Source organism: Drosophila novamexicana, unplaced genomic scaffold (assembly GCF_003285875.2).
Source record: "Drosophila novamexicana strain 15010-1031.04,08,12 unplaced genomic scaffold, DnovRS2.1 tig00004554-arrow-pilon, whole genome shotgun sequence".
Lineage (NCBI taxonomy): Eukaryota > Metazoa > Arthropoda > Insecta > Diptera > Drosophilidae > Drosophila > Drosophila novamexicana.
The window spans coordinates 3,516,143-3,536,995 of record NW_020825051.1 but is presented as its reverse complement, the minus strand read 5'-3'; the positions used below and the strand labels follow the sequence as shown (position 1 = coordinate 3,536,995).

The 20,853-nt window shown below is 44.0% G+C and overlaps 1 long non-coding RNA gene across 3 annotated transcripts in view; it reads left to right on the top strand.

The window, feature by feature from the left end:
- Positions 1–20,853, top strand: part of LOC115769707 — a 193,849-nt gene that overhangs the window by 138,624 nt on the left and 34,372 nt on the right. For all 3 annotated transcript variants that reach the window (XR_004018780.1, XR_004018779.1, XR_004018778.1), the window contains exon 5: positions 323–385. This is a non-coding gene — a long non-coding RNA (uncharacterized LOC115769707). The remainder of the gene's footprint in view (positions 1–322; positions 386–20,853) is intronic.

The window sequence follows — 20,853 nt, the reverse complement described above, 5'->3', positions numbered from 1 at the left end:
TGATTGACTAATTGAAGATCAATGTTCTGCTCTAAATACGTGTTTAATCGAACGCTAAGCTCGGAACGTTTATGTTAAACTTTTGCTTTGCATCTGCTTCAATTTTGAAGTCATTTTTGATAAGACAGAGATAAGACAGGGAATTTATTGAACCCTTCCCTGAGTGAACAAAGACTATTTGTGAAAAAGTATTCAAAACTGAACATTATAAAAAAAGCAAGCACGCTTCATATATTTTAATAGCATTTTTAAAGATTGCCTTTCTATGCGATTCTCATGGATATAACTTATATGAACTCTTTTGCATTCTTTCTTCTTAAAGGACTTTCCCCTACATTTCATTGATGTCAATAATATAATTGTGCATGCTTGTGTAAAGTTTGGGGTGAGTACAGATTTATATATATATATATATTTGTTTATAACTAAACACATATGTACAAGCAGTTCAGTTTAGACTATCTATTAATAGTTCACAATTTGTATGGAGACTTGTGCCGTTTTATCAAAGTTATTTGAAAAACATTTTTCAACTCTAAAAGTGTTTCAGTTCTCTTGAGAGCTAAGCAGAACTTTAATGGGTTAACAGTTGGGGCAACTGGGCCTTATCGATGCTGCCCACATACAGATGCATCCATCGCATCGCTTCTGTCACCATCACATCGAATGCCTCTGGGCAGGGCAGGGCAGGGCACCGGCTCCGAATGTGACTCCGTCTCTGGTTCTGGTTCTGAATGTGGCTCTGACTGGCTGACGTCGTGTCTGTCCGTGTGTCTCCGTGCCTCATCATCAATGTCCAATCGACGTGTGTGGCCCGGGGAACGGGAACGGGTACAGGGACGACTTGTGGCACTTGGGCCGAGAGCGGAGCATGTGGTAGGCCTGACAACGACAACGACAACGCCGACGACGACGACGACGACGGCGCCGTCGATGGAATGTTGTTAGTTATAAAATGGCCACAAAATCATAACGCGGGCGTGGGCTCAACTGACTGCCACTGAGCACTTTCCTGGACCCAAAACCGAACCTGATATTGACGATGACGAGTTACGAGCCGTGAGCTGTGAGCTCTGAGCTCTGAGTGCCCCATGCCGCCGTCTCTCGTCTGGGTCAGCCGGTGGTGGCCCATGTTGCCATCAAAAGGTTGGTCCAGAGTGTGAATTAAAATGTTTTTTTTGTTGTTGTTTTCGTTCTCTTTGGCTGTTTTTACATGTGTTCTGTGTGTTCCGATTGGGAATCTACAACTGGCAACTGGCAACTAGCAATAACTAACTGGCGAGCGGGCTAAAAATCGAAATCAAAACTCGTCGCAGTTGTTTTATGAGTTTTAGAAATTCTTTTTCACAGCACACACACACACACACAGACTGACGCACATATTTCTTTTTTCCACATGCATTCGCCGGAGTCGCCCACAAAAAAAAACTTGTTTTGTTTTTCTCGTTTCTGTTTGCCATTCTTGTTATTATTATTAGTTTTCTATTTCAATGGCGGCGACGTCGGCGGCGTCGGTGGCTAGCTTTGAATAATGATGATAAGCAGAGCTCCAACCATCCATCCAGCCATCTATCCAACCAGTCAACCATCCAGTCTGAGCCAAACCAAACGAGCACAAATATATCTGAATACAAACGTATTTATTTAAACTCGCATTCATCCATCTGGCTGTCGTTCTCTTTTTGATTATTGACTTATTGTGGCATTTATTTTGTGTGTATATCTTTTATTTCTTCGAGGTGGTTTTTTTTTTGCTCGAAATCGTCGCCAGGTACACGAGAAATCGTCACGGTCAGCAAAAGATACTCTGGGTGCCCGAAGTATCTCAGCCTATGCAGATACATTTGAAGCGCACGCTTGTCCGTTTTGATGTTGTTGTCATCAATTTAACAGCAACAACAGCAGCAACAAAAATGTGAGAAACAAGAACAAAACCAGACATTCTTCGAGACTCGGTCGTTGTTCGTTCTCATAATTTGTTTGCCTCGTTTGGCCCCGTCGCTGCCCCTTTTCCCAGCTCCGAAGCCCGTTCCCAATTCTTTTCTTTCTCGCGCCATCGTCGCCGACTGTGAGAAAGATTTTATTTCGTTCAAGTGGTTTTTGATTTAACACCAAACAACAGCAACAGCAACAACAACAACAACGGCAATGGAAAATATTTTAATGATGCGTCGTCAATGCAATTCGGAAAAATGAAAAAGAGATTTCCAACTTGTTTGGTGGCCACGCTCTTTGCTTTCCACTTTATCTCGTGCTGTGGTTGGGTTTTCATAGGGAAAGCCGATAGTCAGTCCGTTGCAGCAACGACAACTGCCGCAGAACCCACCCTAAGGCATGTGCATCTACAGAAAAGGGGTAGCTCGCCAAGAGAGAGAGAGAGAGAGAGAGAGAGAGAGTGAGAGGGAGAGTGGGCAGACGATCGACAGACCGAGAAACCACTCGACAAGCTGCCAATGCGCTTCGATGCGGTAACATCTGTCACGGCTGCTTCCTGGACACTACACCACACAGCAACCACATTTCAAGCAGCTTATTGGTATTTAAAGGAGCTTGCGTCGGGCATAAACGCATTGCGATACAGTTTGCAACGGTTAAATTAGCTATCGCTAAATACAGGGTGCTTTAAGTGGGCCAAGCATATTTGCTATGCCTGGAAACAAGCCTTCCGCACCCGGATTTCCAATTTAGTACATACCATGAACCCAACCTTAAAGAGGATTAGTTGAACTGAGAACAGGCGAACATGAGCCTGAATCGAAGCAAGGACCCTTGTTCAATTTTGGGTGGAATGTTGGGAGGTATCCAAAATGTGAAACCAACCTACCCAGTTTGGGAAATGTATCTCTTAGAATCCTCGAGCTATGTTTAAAAAAACATCTATAAAAATTGATATTTATCGATATTCTAAAAAGGATCAAACAAAAGAGATAACTACTTATCTCAAGTGAACCGGAACCTTTGGCTCGCAGTCGGGTTAACCATATCACATTAATTATGTGACAATTCAAATTTGAACTCCATTTAAATATGCCCAAGAGCATTTAAACTTCGTTGTGCGAAATTATGTATAATTTTTGCTTGCGTTTTGTCTTCGGTATTCCTTTCAAGTCCTGCGTATTATTTCATTATGAAAATATGCAATATATATTTGCCGCTTTTTGCTTTGAACTGTGCGTGTTGCCGCCACAAACGGAACCGCAGCTGATGTCAAGGACTACATGGCCGGCCGGCATGGACATGGACTTATTAATGTGACACTAATCATGTGACCTCGAGTGTTTGGCCGCCTGTTATGTGCGCTTGTGCGCGGCAATCGGAAAAGTTTTCCCTGCCACTCATGGAACAACGGCGAATGAGTCGAACCATTCATAAAAATGCCATTCTATTGCTTTCTTCTCTTTGTGGCACCTTTCTTTCAGACTGCTGTGTCTGTTGATTGGAAGCGCTTAGGAAAATCAACACACACAACAAATGAAAACTGGGAACTGAAAACTGGGTACCCACTGGGAAAGGCTGTGCCCAGACACAGATAAAGCGGGCCTAGGAAGCGGTTCTTGCGTAGGTAGCTTCGCCAACTGGGCCAAACAAAAGAAAACACACAAGTTACTCAAAAGAGAGAGTAGGCGAGAGAGGGAGAGGAAGAGTGATATACATTTTCACCTTTCGCAGTTGCAGTTGCTGCCCGCCTTTGAGAGCATGACGCGTGTCAGGGGCAACCAATTAGCAGAGAGGCTCTGCGGTATCTGTGCAGTCTTTTGTGTTGACGACATAGGGGTTGCTAATAGCTGCGCAGCAAGCATATACACTCAACGAAATCTTCAAACCTTAACATATCTATAGCCTAGCGAAATTCACTTTATGGATGGTTCTGATTGTTTCTTCTCAGCAAGGCTCCAAACCAATTTTGAAACGAGCCGCATTTAGCCTGGAATTGAACTTGTTTCGTCACCATGAAACGAACCTTCAATTGGATCAACCAAAAAACCAAGTTCATGAACTAGCAGCTTTATGTGAGCTGAACAGTGAACCAGTGTAAATGTTTGTCGCGCTGGGCTGGCAGGTATTTTAACAATGTATTAAATCGAGAGAAGATACACGAGCCAGATTCTTCACAAATAGAGAAAGCCAGGCCCTAACGTATGGCATGGGTTTGAACCGTGAACCGAACCAGTGTAAACGTTTGTCTTAGAGATATGTCGCCAAAACATCTGACAGTTTGCGGCTTGCAACGCCATGCAACATTTGTTGCAGTGTATTTAGATCCCTGTGCGTTGCCGTGTGGCTGACGCTGATGAGCCGCAAACTGCGCAGGAAGCTTCATCCAATTGACAAGCGGCATTTAAGGGATAATTTTCGGGGCATGTGTAGCGTTTGCCCCCCCAAAACAAAACAAAAAAGTGGAAAGGACAAACTGCGCAGGCGCAGAGGCAGTCGACACAGCGTGTAGGCTGCCAAAGTGCGCAGGACGTCGAAAAGGACGCGCTCCAACAGTTTTTTGTGCCAGTCACTGTAACATCTGCTTGTGCCTCATCATCATCATCATGAACATCATCATCATCATGATGATGAATATGGCCGCAGTCCTGTGCTGTCCCGACAGGACATGTGCGTTTTTAGTTATTGAAATTTTTACTTGTTTTGTCCTGCGCGCCGTGCTCTGTGCATTGAGTATTTAATTGCAGATAATATCGACAACAAACAGCAGGCAATTCAGTTCGACTGAAAGCCAGTCCCGACTTAAGGATCAAAGCAACAAAAAGGTACAAAAACACGGCTGAATCAACAGCTGAAGTTGCCGGAAATGCATCTGTGGCCAGGTCCCCGCTGCTGCTGCTGCTGCTGCTGCTCAGGACATTCGTCCTGCCTTCTGGGTTCTGTGGAGGCGCGCACGTGTCAATAATTGTTCAGATGTGGAGCTCGAGAATCAGCTGTCGTTTCGGACCCCTTTCCGAGACATAAGTGCAATTCAGAATGGGCATACAACTGTTATTTGTGTGGGTTTTAGGTGTAAGTCCATAGAAAATTTGACAGTTATTTACCATAATGATAATTGGGAGTTAAACATTAGTTGCTCCTTAATGAGTGCATAAATTACAGAATATTGAATTTGTTGATTCAAGTGAATGTAATACTAAATAGCCATAAAGTGCTGCACTAGAGGGTATTATATAAACTATAGCTGGAAGTCTCTTTAACAAATATATATCCTGATTCGGCTCACGACTGGAACTAATTTGTGTTCCGTTTGCGAATCTGGTTCGTAAACAGAAGTGGATTCGGTTTCTCGTGGAATCGAGTATGTCAGTTTATTATATTTATATATACTCAATACTTAAAGTTCCTTGAGGTAACTTTTACTTTTGAGTTGGGTAAATATTGCTCAATAATAATAAACTTATGCCTATCCAGTATCAGATTGGCGGATGATATCTAAAATTTGAACCAGTTCAGCTCATAAGTCCTCGTATTTATCATTAAGCATAATTCTATCCAGTATCTGAGCCTATCTCTAGCTGATTTTCTTTTCAACTTCAACCTTCAGCCTTGGCATATGGTATCCATCTGCCAGCTGTCTTTTTCATGGTTTGAAGCATTTTCAATTGTTTCCGACTGTTATGTAAGCATTCTACAAATAAGCTACACTTCTTGGCCAGATATTTAGCATCCGCATAGTATCTGAAACTCTTGTAGCGTAACAGCTCAAGCATCCCAATTGTTATTTCTGTTGGCCATTGAATTGCGTTTAGGCCAACAAAATGCAAATTAGTTGCGCACTTGGCCAACAGTTAACTGTGAGCGCACTCATCTCTCTCTCGCTCTCTATCTCTCTCTCTCTCTCTGTCTCTCTCGTCGCACACAACTCACAGCAATTGCAAAAGTAACGGCAAACCTAATGCCAAAGAAGCCAACATCAACGACAGCAACAACAACAACAAAACAACAACTCGACTTTGCTGCTAATGTAATTGTATTTGTAAATGCCATAAAGTTGGCAACACTTGCTGTGCCAACGCCAACAGCAGCAGCAGCAGCAGCAGCAGCAGCAGCAATACAAATGAATTATGTCGGCTGCCCAGCAGCCGCTCCATTCACCTCACCTCAGCTCAGCTCAGCCGAGCAACCTACCACCCTACTCTCCACCCCGCCTGCTGCTTAAGCCGCACAAATGTTGCTCCAACGTTTGCAAATGAAGTTCACGAGATGGTCAAGACGATAATGTTGGCGAGCGCATTTGCCAAGTCATGAGGCGAATACGTTGTTGTTGCCCTGCTCCTGCCCTGACACCGCAGCAACACTGGCAACAGCAACAGCAACAGCAACACTGGCAACAACAACAACAACACAATTCAGTTAGTCAATGCGCGTCACAGCGAACGAGTTTTTTTGTGCTTTGCTGTTGTTGTTGTTACTGTTGTTGGTGTCCATTTTGTCGCCGTCGCTGCCCTCAAATAGTTGGAAATCAAATCAACAACAACATCGACTACAACTACAACTACAACTACAACTACAAAACTACAACAACAAGTACAAGTCTAAAACTGAAATCTATGTATGTAAAACTCAATTGAAGCGCAGCGAGCGTCGCCCCAAACCCGTCTCCCCGTCGCTCCACATTTTTTCTCTTTCTTTCTTTTTTTTTTGCTGTTTGCCTTTTGTTTGATTTAGTTGATGCAGCTCGCAACCCGCAACCCGCAACCCTGCCCGCCACGCCGCTGGCTTATGCATACGAGCTTCGCTGTCGCCGACTTGAAGTTCCAAGCCCAAAGCTGACTGCAGTTCCCCCTGCCCATTCACCAATGCTCGCACACACACACACACATGCACACACTTACACACTGCATAACTGAATCTGAATCTCTGCCAGCGTCGCTGCTGTCGCCGTCGTCGTCGTCGTCGTCGCAGTCGTCGCCAGCGTCATACAAATATTTAGTAGAGTATGAAGTAGTTCGGGTTCGGTACATAAAATGTGTTGACCTCAGTTGACCTCGTTTCAGTTTCTTTTGCTGTTGCTGTTGCCGCTGCCGCTGCTGCTACTTCTGCTACTCTTTTTTCTGCCTTTTGCAGCACTTATTTTATTTGTGCAAACGTTTTAATGAAATTTCGTTTCATTTTTTTCTGCTTTTTATTTTTATTTAATTTTTTTTTTTTTTGTGCTTCTCGTTGTTTCTTTGTACTCCCAACGTCTTCGTTTTCTCTCCCTCGTCTGGACACATTTGAGCGCGCCGCTGAGTTTTTCAATTAGAAATCATCATAATCGTATCTCTTTGTGGTTCTTCAACCTTCCTGCTGCCACTGCTCAAGGGGGCGGCGCAGGGTGGGGAGGAGACAGCTGCAGCAACCACACAGCCGAGCTGCCCCAGAGCTGCCGTTTTGTCTATCGACGCCGGAACGGTGCCCGATGCCCGTGCCCGATGCCCGGTGCCCATTCTGGGCCCCGGTCAAAGTCTCGCTCAGCTCAAATACACTTTTGGCGAGTGTAACTCTTTTTCTATTTATTTATTTCTTCTTTTTTTTTTTGTATAGTTTGTAGTTTGTTTACCTCGCTTAATGTTGTTGATGATTACTTTCACCGGACAGCAACAGCAACCAAAGTCTGAGCACAACAAAACACAGTTATGACAACAACAACAACAACAACAACAACAACAACAACAACAACAACGGCAACAACAGGGGCAACAACAACGGCAATAGCCAAGCGATTGCTGAGGAAGCAACAACTATAACAACAGCAACAACAGCAACAACAACAACAACTGCAAGCAACAAAAAACGTAGCAAAGTTGCTTTGCTTATTTGTTGTTGCTATTGTTGTTGTTGCTATTGTTGTTATTTCTTTGGCATATGAAATATGTTTGAACATAATGAGGCCAACAGAGCTGCTGTTGTTGTTGTTGTTGTTGTTGTTGTTGCTGTCCACTGACGAACGGACTCCAACTCTGACTGCAATGATTGCAGGTTGCTGCTGTTGCTGTTGCTGCCGCTGGCATCAGCAACATTCGCTCTAATAACAACAGCAACAACAACAAGCTCAGCTTTAGTACGTAATCTGTATCTAAATCAAAATGAAAATTTGATACAATTAGCAAAAGCACAAAAACGTCTTGTGATTGTTATTGTTGCTGCTGCTGTTGTTGTTGTTGTTGTTGTTACCAGCCTGCAATAAATTGTCGGCATATTTGTTGCAGCTCTATATCTGCTTTAAGCAACTCACTTTAGTTAAAGCCATAAATGGGTTCAGATATTGTAGTCAAATTACAAGTCTACAAATAGTTCAAAAATATTCTATAATGTCCAGTTCCGGGCACTCCTCGAGCCACAAAGCACCTTTCTATAATACTAAAAACACACCTAAATAGTCAAGTTATCTAAAACCAGTCCGATCTCTCTGTACGTTTGAGTATATGTCCCGACTAATCGATCGCTGATCAACACACAGCTCCAGTCGTAAAAGTTAGTTACTTTTTCCACCCGCAACTGTGGAAAATGCATGGAAAACGGATTCATGCAACTTTTTGCTTACCATCCGATTGATTGCAAACCTACTTACCTATACTTATTTTAAAATATGCAAAAATAAGTGTAACAACATAAAGTATATAAAATATCTCAGCGGCGGAAAATGTTTGAGAAGAATGTCTCAAATTAGAAGAGTAAAACTTGACCTGGTCTAAGTTAGAGACTATCTGCTGGTAATATGTATATTATAAAAATTTCCAGTTGTCTTATTTCTTATTATTAAAGTTGGGTATTATGCATATAAATCCAAATTCCAGTTGTCTTATGTCTCGCAGCTTGTTTTCTTATTATCGCCCTCATGCTCCAGGTACTTTCTATTTCCTTGGCACGCATTTGGGTAAAAAGTAAAAAACAGCAGCAGCAAAAATATAATAAAAACCGTTAGGTAAATGAATTTCGGTGGCAGCTACCAAAAAGTTGACATGCATCTCATATAACGCGTAGCCAACAAAAAGTGAACAAGAAGAAGAAAAAGAAGCAGAAAAACATTCAACGAAAAAACGAGTCAAACCCAGCGACGTCTTTCGGTTCACGTTCACGTCCACGTCCAAAATTTCATTGTACCCACGCCGACGTCTGCGAAGCGACAAGCGGAAATGGTAAACATTACCTTTACCTACACTTGCAACACGGTCTGGTTGGGCTGGGGCAGGTACAGGGGCAGGGGCAGGGGGAGGGGAGGAGGGCTGAGGGAGCTGAGAAACAAAAAACGGTTAGTTATGAAACCAAAGCATCACTCAAAGGCAGCCGCCAAAGCCGCCCGCGCTGCTCAAGACGAGAAGGGGTATAGCTGTTGGGAGGGGGCCCGTTGGGGCAGGGTAAAAGCCGCATAGAGGTGACAGCCGCTGGAGAAGCTCAGCGGGCAATGCGGACTCGGCTCGTACAGCAGCAACTTTCCAATGTCTACACACAACAGACACACACACACACACAACCACAATTGTACATTATTTTATTATTGTTTCGCTTAGCTTTTAACCAAAAGGCGGCTACAACAGCCACAAAAGTAACAGTTGCATGTAGATGCCGACGTGTAGACAAATTAGATGCCAACGACAAATACCAAAGACTTCAAAGATATTTATTCATAAATGTATAAGTGTATCTGCCGATCATAATCAAATTTCACTTCAATTGTATTAACCAACACTAGCACTTAATCAACACTGATTACTTTACCAACACTGCGCTACTTAATAATATAATACAATTAATAGTGTATGCTTCCAATCCCTAATATCGTCCACCTTCAGTGTGTTAATCCACACTTATACGGTTGTTATTTTTCAACACTGCTCAACAGAAGTTTGCGTTTTAGTGTCTAACCAACACTATGCATTTCAATAGTATAACAAATATATGGGTGCATTCCCGATCTCTCTTGCGAACACATTGCCAACACTGGCAGCATTGCAATTCTAGTTGCTCAACACTGGCCAAGCAACACTGTGCGCACGCTTAATATTTAAACCAACGAAGAAATAAAAGACAAACACTATTTAAATTGATTTGTGCAAAACACGTTTATTTAAATAAGTTGATTTATTTAAATTTACATGCATTTTTAGTCAGCTAAACTGTTGCACAGTTAAAAACAATTCAATAGCAAGTGGATGCGGATTGTGCAAACGGAATGGCGAATGGCTAAACAAGCCGGACTGGGCAGTAGACAAAACCCCAAACGAAGCGCCTGTCCAGGCCCCAGCTACATGGCCATGCCAGCCTGCCACGCATTGCACCCGAATGCTGGCATGTTAAATGGAAATGCATTTGGTGGCAGGCGAGGCAACGACAAACATGGAGCAGCATTCAGCAGGATGTTTGGACGTGCGGGAGTCGTGTGGGCTAAAATAAAACCAAATAGACGGAAAATAGGGAAAAATGCACAACGACAGCGACAGGGTTGCAGGGCAGGGGCAGGGGCAGAAGTTGGGGCAGGGACGATGCAGCACACACACAAACACACATCCTTGACAGTCCCGATTGCGAGTTCATTGCATTTTATGCGAAGCGACGTTGCAGGTAAAATGCAAACAACAACAACAACAACTGCAACAACAACTGCAACAACAACAGCAGCAATATGGCTGGGCCGGAGCTGAGTCTGGCTTTGGTTACAGGCTAATGCGCCACGCACCCAACAGCCAGCTGTGTGTAGGGTCTTGCGGGGGCCAGAAGGGGGACAACCACAGTTGTACAAGTGTGTGTGTGTGTGTGTGTGTGTGTGTGTGTTTGTGTGTATGAGTGTGTATAGCCAGGCGACGCTTCGCAACCAAAATGCCACAACACAACACAATTTTCTCACCAGCAGCAGGAGCTGGAAGCAGGGAGCTGGTAGCAGGAGCAGGGAGCTGGTAGCAGGAGCTGGGAGCAGGGATTGGAGTAACGGGAAATCGGTAACCAACACCCGCCGAACAAAAGCCAACTCATTGAGTTTTGAGTTTTAGGAGGATTGTGGTGCAGTTGCCGCTGCTGCTGCTGGTGCTGGACATTGGGTGGTGCCAGTTGCATTTACAGTTGCACGCAAGTGACAGGTTAACAGTCAGGCCTGAGGCACCGGAGGCACTCTCTGGCAGTCATGGGGCCACCAATAACAAATCCCGGCATTGATCGAGGCAATCGCAATAAGCGGCAAACGTTGACAGTGGCCGGGTCGGGACGGGCCGGGCCGGGACGAGGAGCACATCAGTTAAGCATCTAGTTGGGCCTAGGACAACTACAGCCCCCTCCTCTACTCAGGGTGTAAGGGGGCAGGACAGAGCCAGTGCCTGTGGCCAGAGCAGCAGCAGCAGCAGCTGCAGAGGCAGCAACCACAGTACAGTTTACTGGCAGAAATCATAAAACGAAAACGAGTTACAAAACTGCTGAATTCCGCCAGAGAACATCCATGAGAGAACGAACAGGTAGAGGCAACTGGCGACGCCGTTTTGGAATGCAAAAACTAAAAATAGGAAAAAGCCAGGCCAAAACCGAAACCAGCCCGATGGCCAGGGATATGCCCCGCCAGCGGCAGCCAGCTCTATTTATGCCCGTGCCTGTACCCAGTCCGCATAGTCCATGCCCCTGCCCATGCCCCTGCCCCTGCCCATGCCCCTGCCCATGCCCACTGCCAAAGGCTGTCGAGCAACAACAACAACAACAACAACAATTGCAGTTGCAGTCGCTTCTAATGTCTGGCCATGCTCGTTGCCATTATATCGTTAGAGGTGGCACTCAGCCCAAACCCAGGCCCAAACCCAGGCCCAAACCCAGGCCCAATACAAATAGCAGATCCAACCTTTTAGCCGAACCCGTCTCCGTCCCCGTTTTCCGTCTCCGTCTCGGTTTCGGTCTCGTTCTTCTGGCACCGGCGTCGCCAGTTTGCCGTTGACTTTGATTGCAAAGTTTACATGGCACCAAAGTGCATTTTCAATAAAAGGAAATATCAAATACACACACACACACACACACACACACACGCTGATGTATATAGTGTTTATATGGCATGTCGTATATCGTGGCATGCCTTCAGTTTTTGCACTTGTTCTGCTTCTTTTGCTGCCGCTGCCGCTGCTGCTGCCGCCATCAGCCTCTGCCTCCTGCCTGGGCAGGACTCTGCGACCTCGACACGGCGCTCTTAAGCTATGAAAAGTTGTCACAAGTCAAACACCCAGCACCGCCAACCGCTGCCCCTTGCCGCCCGCACAAGGATGCGCCAAGTGAACTTTGAATGCAGTCTATGCAAGGACAACAACTGGAACAGCAGCGACAACAAGCGGCTGATATGTACAAGGGAAGGCTATGAGATACCCTATGATCTATTGGTATGCATCAAAAGGATAGTCTTTTATTATTCATTTTGATTCAAAAGACCCTAACTACATATATTGAGGAAGGATCATTTATCTAGCTAGGCTGTATTTATTAGCATAATATTTTAATTGAAATTGCTTCAAAACTGGTTTAAAACTAGTTTAAAGCCAGTTTAACGCTGGTTCAAAGCAAATTTCTAGCTGGTTCAACGCTGTTTTAAAGCATGCTTCAAACTGGTTCAACCCTGGTTCAATACAGGTTCAAAGCTGGGTAAATGTTGGCTGGTTCAAATCTTTTCCAGCTCGTTCAACGCGGACTCACAGCTAGTTTAAAGCTGCTTCATGGGAGTTTTCTCGCTGGTTCAACGCTGGTCGCTGGTTCAAAACAGCTTCAAAGCTTTCAAGCAGCTAGTTGAAAGCTAAATTAAAGCTGGTACAAAACGGATTCAAAGCTGCTTAACAAATGCTTAACTAACAGACTAATTCGAAATACCCAAAATCCGAGAAGAATATATTTGAATAGTTTTGAAACAACAACAACAACAACAGTTGCTGCATGAACACAAAAACTTGTCGTGAAAACTTTTTGACACTTTCAAATGTGCCGGGCTATTGAAAATTTAACGCTGTCACAGTCGAGTTTTCAAATTACAGAAAGAAAACTTCTACAGCTGCTTCTTGCCATTTTCACCACTTTGCCACGCCCCCTGCCACCTTTTGCTAATGTTATCAAAGAAAGTTTGTTCTAAATCTTGTTGTTGTAATTGTTGGTTTTTTTGTGGAGCAACTATTGATTAGAAATTGTCACTTAAGACTTATTTTAAGACACATTTAAGCCTTATTTTTGTTAAGAGAAATTTACTTTGGGGAAAATTTAGTAGCTGAACCGGCTTGATCCAGATATTCGAAGTCTGAACTAGTCTAATTATTTAGTCTCTATTATTTAAAATTAAAGTGAATGTGATTCGGCTCAAACCGAAGCGTTCATCAATGAAGAAATGAACCATGAACCGAACCAGTAACAAGCCATGCTCAACATAAGCAACTCTGTCTCTCTCTTGCTCTCTCTTTCTCGCTCTCTCGCCGTCTCTTCATAAAGCAATTTCTTATTTGCGTTTCTTTGTAAAAGACAATTCAAATATTTTAAGTGGCAGTTGCAGCTTGAGCCATTTGCCTGGCTGCTTAAAGAATTGCAATGATCTGCGCTGCAATTGCCAGCTTGGAGTCTTGAGTGGCGGCTGGCCAAGCAGTAGCCCGGATGTCCGGAGCAGTTGGTCGTTGCCAACTGGCAACAGGCAACTCCCTTTGTCGACTGTCCACTTTGTGCTGTGCTGTGTTGTGTTTGCGCTCTTCGGGCCACGCCTCGTCGGCATATTCATCAAAATTCACTTTAACTTCATTATCATCGTTATTGTTTTATTTATTCCACCTTCTGTTTCGCCTCAAGACACTTGATCGCTCAATTGATTTTGCGGGCTCAGCGCGGCTTGGTTCGACTCGGCTCGGCTCGGCTCGGTCGCGAATTGCCTTGACTTGATGGCGAAGAGAGTTCTGCAGTGGGGCTCGCGTTGCTGTCCCCCTCCCTTTCCGTGCCTTTGCGAAATACGAATACGCAGCCGAACACGAAGCCGAACCCGAACTGACAGCCCGACAACCTCTCGGTCGCTGGGTCTTGCTTCATGGCGTGGCCTGCCTGCTGCTTTTTGACGGTTTCGCTGTTGGTTTTGTTCTCGCTGCTTGTTGTTGTTGTTTTTTTTTCTTGTTGTTGCTGTTGTTGCTGTTGTGCGCATTGTCGACACTTTATTGACTACTTTTCTGGATGAATTTGTTGGTTTCTTAATTTCACTGCACCGCACCAATGCCCTCGCCATCGCTCTCGCCCTGTTCATTGTACTCATTGCCTCGCTCTCCGCTCTGATATCACTCATACGCCCCGCGGCCGCAACGTTCTGCTCTCCTTCGTCTGCGCTTTGCAGTGCGCTTCTTTTGCCGGCTGCTGCTGCATCGATTTGGTTGCTGCTTCTTTTTTATATAATTTTATTGTTTTTTTTTTTCGTTACTTATGTGTTTAATTTTTTTATTTCACTTTTTGTTCTTTTTTTACTGCGCTGCGGCCCAGACACAAAGACAAAACCAAAGGCAGACGCAGACACAGACAACAGCGTCGTCGTCGGCGTCGACGTCGGCGACGGTGACGACGTCAGCGTCATGCACGTCGCTTTGGGTGACTTTGGAAGCGACTGGAAGTTGCACACACACACACACGCGCACACAGATGCACACACGCACAGACACTGATTTAGCCGGCCTTAAATATGAGTTGAGGTGTTGTCCTCGCTTAAATTAGCCCGGCTCTGCGTCTGGCCTCCCCCCTCAAGCCCCCCTCAGGCCCAGCCAGACCCATGCACGATGCCCGTCTGCCTGCTTATATGCACACAGCTATGCATACATATATCTGTTTATATACGAGAGTATATACTATATATATATATACATAATTTGCTTGCTCAGTTGAATCTTATGTATATTGGGTACACTTATCGCTTTTGTCTTTGGCATCTTTGTTTAATTTATGTTCCAGTTTTTAACGGCTTTGTCTTGGGCTTATAAAACCCTTTTTGGATCAGCGCCATAAATCAGTTAAATATCTCTTGACATAACGGTGAATGCTGCACGCGCCTTTTATGGCCACTCAAACTACCCGAAACGATCCGAGTTTTTTGTTGATTCCGATCAGCTATCAAATTGCACGCAGCCCCAAAATCAAAAGTGTGAATAAAAACATAAACATTTAATTGCCAATCGGTTAGTTGTTTACACGGCGTTGCCAATCGCATATAAAACCGACCACAAATTGTCACTTGGCGCCTCCAAAGACGAGGGGCGAGGGGGGTCATCATCAGTCGTCGGACAGTTAAGCCGACTGTGCGGGGGGAATCTGAGACCAAATTGGCAGCCATATAGTTTTATAGGCCCAACAACTTGTTGTACAAAACTGCAGCCAACGGCATGTGTACAGAGTTCTAAAGAACCGATCTTACGAGCAGTCCATTGAAATCGTTTAAATGATTTAGATTGCATAATAAACATTTAATTGATACCATTAAAGTGTAAAGTGCTTTGGAATACCTAAGGTTATCGAGACAAGTAGGCGCAATTACATGAAAGTGCATTCGGCAGAACTCTGTTGACGAGCTCGGCAAGAAGATTGACCCAAGAGTGTCCACAGGAGTAACCCAAGAAGGCAGAAGATTGAGTTGGAACCCCAGACCAAGATACCCAAGAAGGCAATGAGGACAACGAGGACCTGGTCAGAACCCTAGCCTAGTGCAAGGATGTACTCTGTAATCTTAGCTAAAGTGACCCAATAAAGCAATTGAAACACAAGGATCTGGTTCAAAACCCAGTCTAGTGCATGGATATATTGTTACACTAGCCCTGCCAGTGCCAGTATTAGTTATAATCACATTTAGGATAATCAACATTCATCGGTTTGTCAGTGGAATGCACAACATTTCGAATGACGTTTTATTACTGGCAAGTTTGCCAGTCGCAAGATTTCCGGCTACGCATTGAGCTGATGATATGTTGATCTCTTGAGATGTTGCTGAAGCCGCACAAAAACAAGGAGCATGCGAGGCATCATCAATTTAAATGGCAATGGCGCCACTTGGCAAGGGCTTCCGGTACAAGAAGCCCCCAAACCGAAACTGTCTCCACTTGCAGCGGCCCGAAAAGAGCGACAATGTGCAGAGGGAGGTCTGAATACGATATGGGGCCGGCCACCTTGGGCAACTTGGCCGACTTGGCCGACTTGGCCAACTTGGCCAACTTGGCCACCTTGGCTGGGCATTGAATCATGTGCTGCGATTTGACATTGGAATTCAATACGGGTGGAGCTGAGCCAATGCGTCGATACTCGGGCCAATCTTGCAGCGATCCTCAGCAATGCGCCACGATCCTCGTCTCGTTTGCTTTGTCTGTTTATTTTTTTGCTCATATTGTCATGTTCTTGAGTTCTTATTTTATTTATGTGCTCTTTTTTAAGGCTTCGCTGGCATCGCTATGGGCCAGCAGAAGCCCTCGCTTGATCAGTCGCGATCAATTTCGCGTCAAGTCATAAATCCGCACTCGAGTCTTATGCATAGTAAGTTAACAAATTATAAAGAATGTTATGCGATAGAACCTCGCTGCGAAGCGCGCGCCAATGTCAGGGCTACAACTGGACGGACGGACGGAGGGACGGACGGACGGGACGGACGGGCAGAGCCTTGGCAATGACAACGCACCCAGAGAGGCTCGATACCAGCAGCAGTCAAAACAACAACAACAACAACAACAACTAAACAACAACAATGACAACGCACTGGTTTACCTTCGGGACGGTCAGAAGTTGCTGACTCTTTAGGCCCCCGGCAACAGCAACAGCAACAGCAGCAGCAGCAACAGCAACAGCAACACGTTGCAAGCCCAGACCCTCCCCAAAAAGACAAAGACACACAGCACTAGATACTTGCGACTGTCCCAGGGCAGCGGGCATCGAGCATGTGTGTATCTATGCAACTGCACTCGTATCTGTATCTGTATCTGTATCCGTAGCTGTTGCTGTTGCTGTTGCTGTTGCTGCCAACGAGGCAACTGCTGTAAATTAACGCGGGCGTTAAAATTGCAATTTTTCACTTAATGCCCGGCAACAAAATTGCGTGGTGGCAGCCAGAGATGAACGCCACTAGACACTGGGCTGCCATGCATACCTCATGCCGCATGCCACAAGCCGAGACTGAGACTCAGGCTCAGACTTCATTTAAGCATGGCCAGCACGTAGCCCCATCAAGTGGCTGCGAGGTGGTTTTTGGGCCGGCAAACCCGTTTCACGTGAATGCCACAGCCGGTCTCTATGTAAAGTGTCCTTGAAATAATTGTAAATTATGTCTACTCAATGGCAATGCCCAACGTCTTGATGATCCGGCCAGAGTCTGGTGTGTCTAGTGGAGTCGAGTGATGCCTTCTCTTGCGTGGGTGGCTGTCTATTAATAAATTTCAATAACTCGCATTCAATGTATATGTCAACGTGCGCCCCTCCCTAGCCCCACACACTCCTCGCCGCCGTTCATAGTCGGCGGCAGCTGCTTAATTGAAAATCGCAAATATACAAATTATGAGCGTTCAGCAAAATTACAAAAACTGCGCTGGCAATCAAACAAATAAACAGACACACGGCGCTGCCACAGAGCCCGACTGCCTGCCCGCTCCACAGCCCACCCACCCGCTCGCCCACCCACCCACTCGCCCAGCGCCCAGCCGAACGCCTGCATTCAGGTTGGCCTGTTTAATTTCAACGCTGCTCATTTCGATAATTTATTTTGCCAACTATTCGACGCGGCGAGCGGGCGCAACTCTGATTAGCTGCGCCACATGGCACAGAAACAACAACAACATAGATTGCCACTGGGCCTCATCCGAAAGAGATGTGTTTACCCAACAGAACGATTTTCGCTCAAGCTGCAAACTTTGCGATCGGTTTTGCCTCAAGAGCCAAATTATTTGGCGAATAATCTGCCGCGGCTGCTGCCTCTGCCTCTGTCTCTGCCTCTGCTGTTGCCTCTGCTGCTGCCTTCAGCTCGCAATTAAAAACTTATTTTTAAGAAAAGCAAAATAAACAAAACACAAACACACACACACACAGAGCATAAACTGCTGCCCATAGTGCGCTCGAGCATCGCCAAGACTGAGGTCCAGGGAAGGTGAGGCAAATTAAATGCATATCAAATGAAGGCGGATCGACCAAAAGTAGCCCACAGTGTGGGCCACACTCGGGGGCACTCGCCTCAAAGGCGACCGCAGCAACTACAAGCCACAACAACAACAACAACAACAACAGCAACAACCCGCTGCCGCTGCCGATTGAGTCGCAAATTTATATGCGACGGGCCAACGCGGCGTATGCGCAACGAGGCGGAGGAGCGCACCGAAATGTGAGAGGGGTGGGGGGGAGGCTGAGGGGGGGCTGGCGCGGGGATGCGCTGCTCTGGCGATGCGTTGACGCCTGAAATTGTTGAAATTTGCGTTTTAAATTGCAAAATTTATAAATGCCAAATTAATATTAAGATATACAATGCGAGTGTGTGAGAGTGTGTGCCTGTGTGTGTGTATGTGTGTGTGTGTCAGATATTTATATAGATATGTGCTTTTGTGGCGCTTGTTGGTTTGCTTTTATTTTGGTTAGATCTAGATTTTTAAGGCTAGCACTTTATATGGTAAATGGCCGGGGACACGTTAATTTTTAATAATATTGAACATATTAAACATAAACCTTGCGCTTAAAAGTGGTTCAAAGCAGGTTTAAGCCTAGTATAATACAAAAAAATAAAGCTGGTTCAAAGTTGGTTTAAGGCTAGTTTAAACTTGGTTCAAAGCTGGGCTCAAATTGATTGCAGTTGTTTTGGCTTCAAATATGTTAAAATAATTTTCAAGTTTGGTTAAAGCTGGCTAAAAGCTAGTTTATTGCAGGCTCGAAGCTTACTTTAGACTGGTTTACAATTGGTCGACAGCTCTCTTCAAACAATTTAAAAGTTCCATATCTGTTTTAAAGTAAATTTAAAATTAGTTTAAGCCAGTTTACAGCTGGCTTAAAGTTAAATTAAGACTGGCTTACATAGTGGGTTTAAAGATAGGCTTCTATATGGTTCAAAGCTGAGTTAAAGTTGGTTCAAAGCTAGTTAGAAGCGGCTTCAAAGCTACTTTACATCCTGTTTAAAGGCTGGTTCAAAGCAGACTTTGGCTTATATTTCGATAAAGGCCTTTATTAAGCAAATAAACAGCTGGCTCACAGCTAGTTTAAAGTTCGTTTAAAACTGGTTTCAAATTAGTTCAAAGCTGGCTTACAGTGGTTTTAAAGATAGCTTGAAATTAGTTTAAAGCTAGTTTACAGCTAGTTTAAAGCTGATTGATAGATAGTTTGTAACAGCTTCAAAATTGGTTGAAAGCTGATTCATAGCTGCTTCACAGCCTGTCTGAAGCTGGCTCAAACCCGATTCCTCGCTGGTTCAAACCCCTTTTAAAATCTTTCCTTCTGATCGATTGATAAATATTTATTTTAAATTATTATGTTAAATATGAGGCACAATTATGTGGCCTTTGGTTCATTCAATTTTGTGTTCCTTATAGAATTGTGTCGCTTTAATTATTTATCTATAATTTATTTATAATTATTTAAAATGCAAAATTTGTCTGTTTCTGTACAGTTTTTTTATATATTTATTTTCATTGTGTTGTGCAAATATTTCCGCTGCTCAACTGTGAGCCCAGCAACAAATTTGGCCTCCCCCCTCCACACACACACACACATTATAGGTCTATATATACGCCTATGTGTATTTTAATATATGCAAGCATATATATTTATATATATACTTGTTCGATGTGTACTTTTTATATATGGATTGCATACATTTGGCCACTTGCAAACAGAAAAGTAGTTCATTGAATATTTTCAACTTGATTTTATTTTGTGGCCGCTTAAATGATTTATACAAAATGCGAAATACAAAGCGCAAATACAAATGCAAATGCAGATACATGTGTGAATTCGCTGTCAGTCATTCAATTGCTGCAGCTACCGATACAGATACAGATACAGATACAGGTACACAGATACACAGATACGCGGATACAGATACAGATACATTTCTATAGATACACAGAGCTATGCATAAGCAATGTACAATATATTGATTGTACTTGTGCTTGTACATAAATACCTATATTTGTACATCAATCTGTGTGTGCGAGTGTGTTCGTATGTGTGTGTGTTATTGTGTTTGTGCGTGCGTGTGTGTGTGTGTGCGTTTGTATTGCCGCACATTTGCGGCTAATAATAACTTTAAAAACGAACTATTTTGTTGCCTTTAGAGATTTTTTTCATAGTTGATGTTGATTTTAATATGATTATTGCATTTCAAGTGTGTGCGAGTGTGCGAGTGTGTGTGTGTTCGTGTGTGCGTGTGTGTGTGTCCACTTGTCTATTTGTTGCTGCACATTTTTGGGCCGTGTGTGTTTTGATATTTTATTGAAAATGCACATTGCATTATATTTGATGTGCGGCTATTTTGCATTTTGCACCCTCGACCCGACCCATTCAAGCTGATCCACATCTGCCTATATATATATAAATATATATATATATACGTATGTATATTATATTAGGTGGATGTGTGCACGTTTAGGTACAGCAATAGATTTGCCATTTTTATGATGCATATTTCTGTTTGCATTGATTGCTTGGCAAATTTGAAGGCAATTGAAATTGCAAAACAGATCAAAAATTATGGCTAGATAATGCAATTGCATTTTTTGCATTCAATGCCCTGCAATGGGTATTACAATAATATCATGAATTGTGCAAACAATTAAGTTTTTTCAATTCTTTATCTTTCTTAGGCCTTTGTAGATCCAGCTTATGTTGCGACAGATGGGAACTCTATAGAGTAGAGTTGTCATTAGGTAAGTGAGCTTGTTTCTCAAGATATCTGGGCTTTATCTA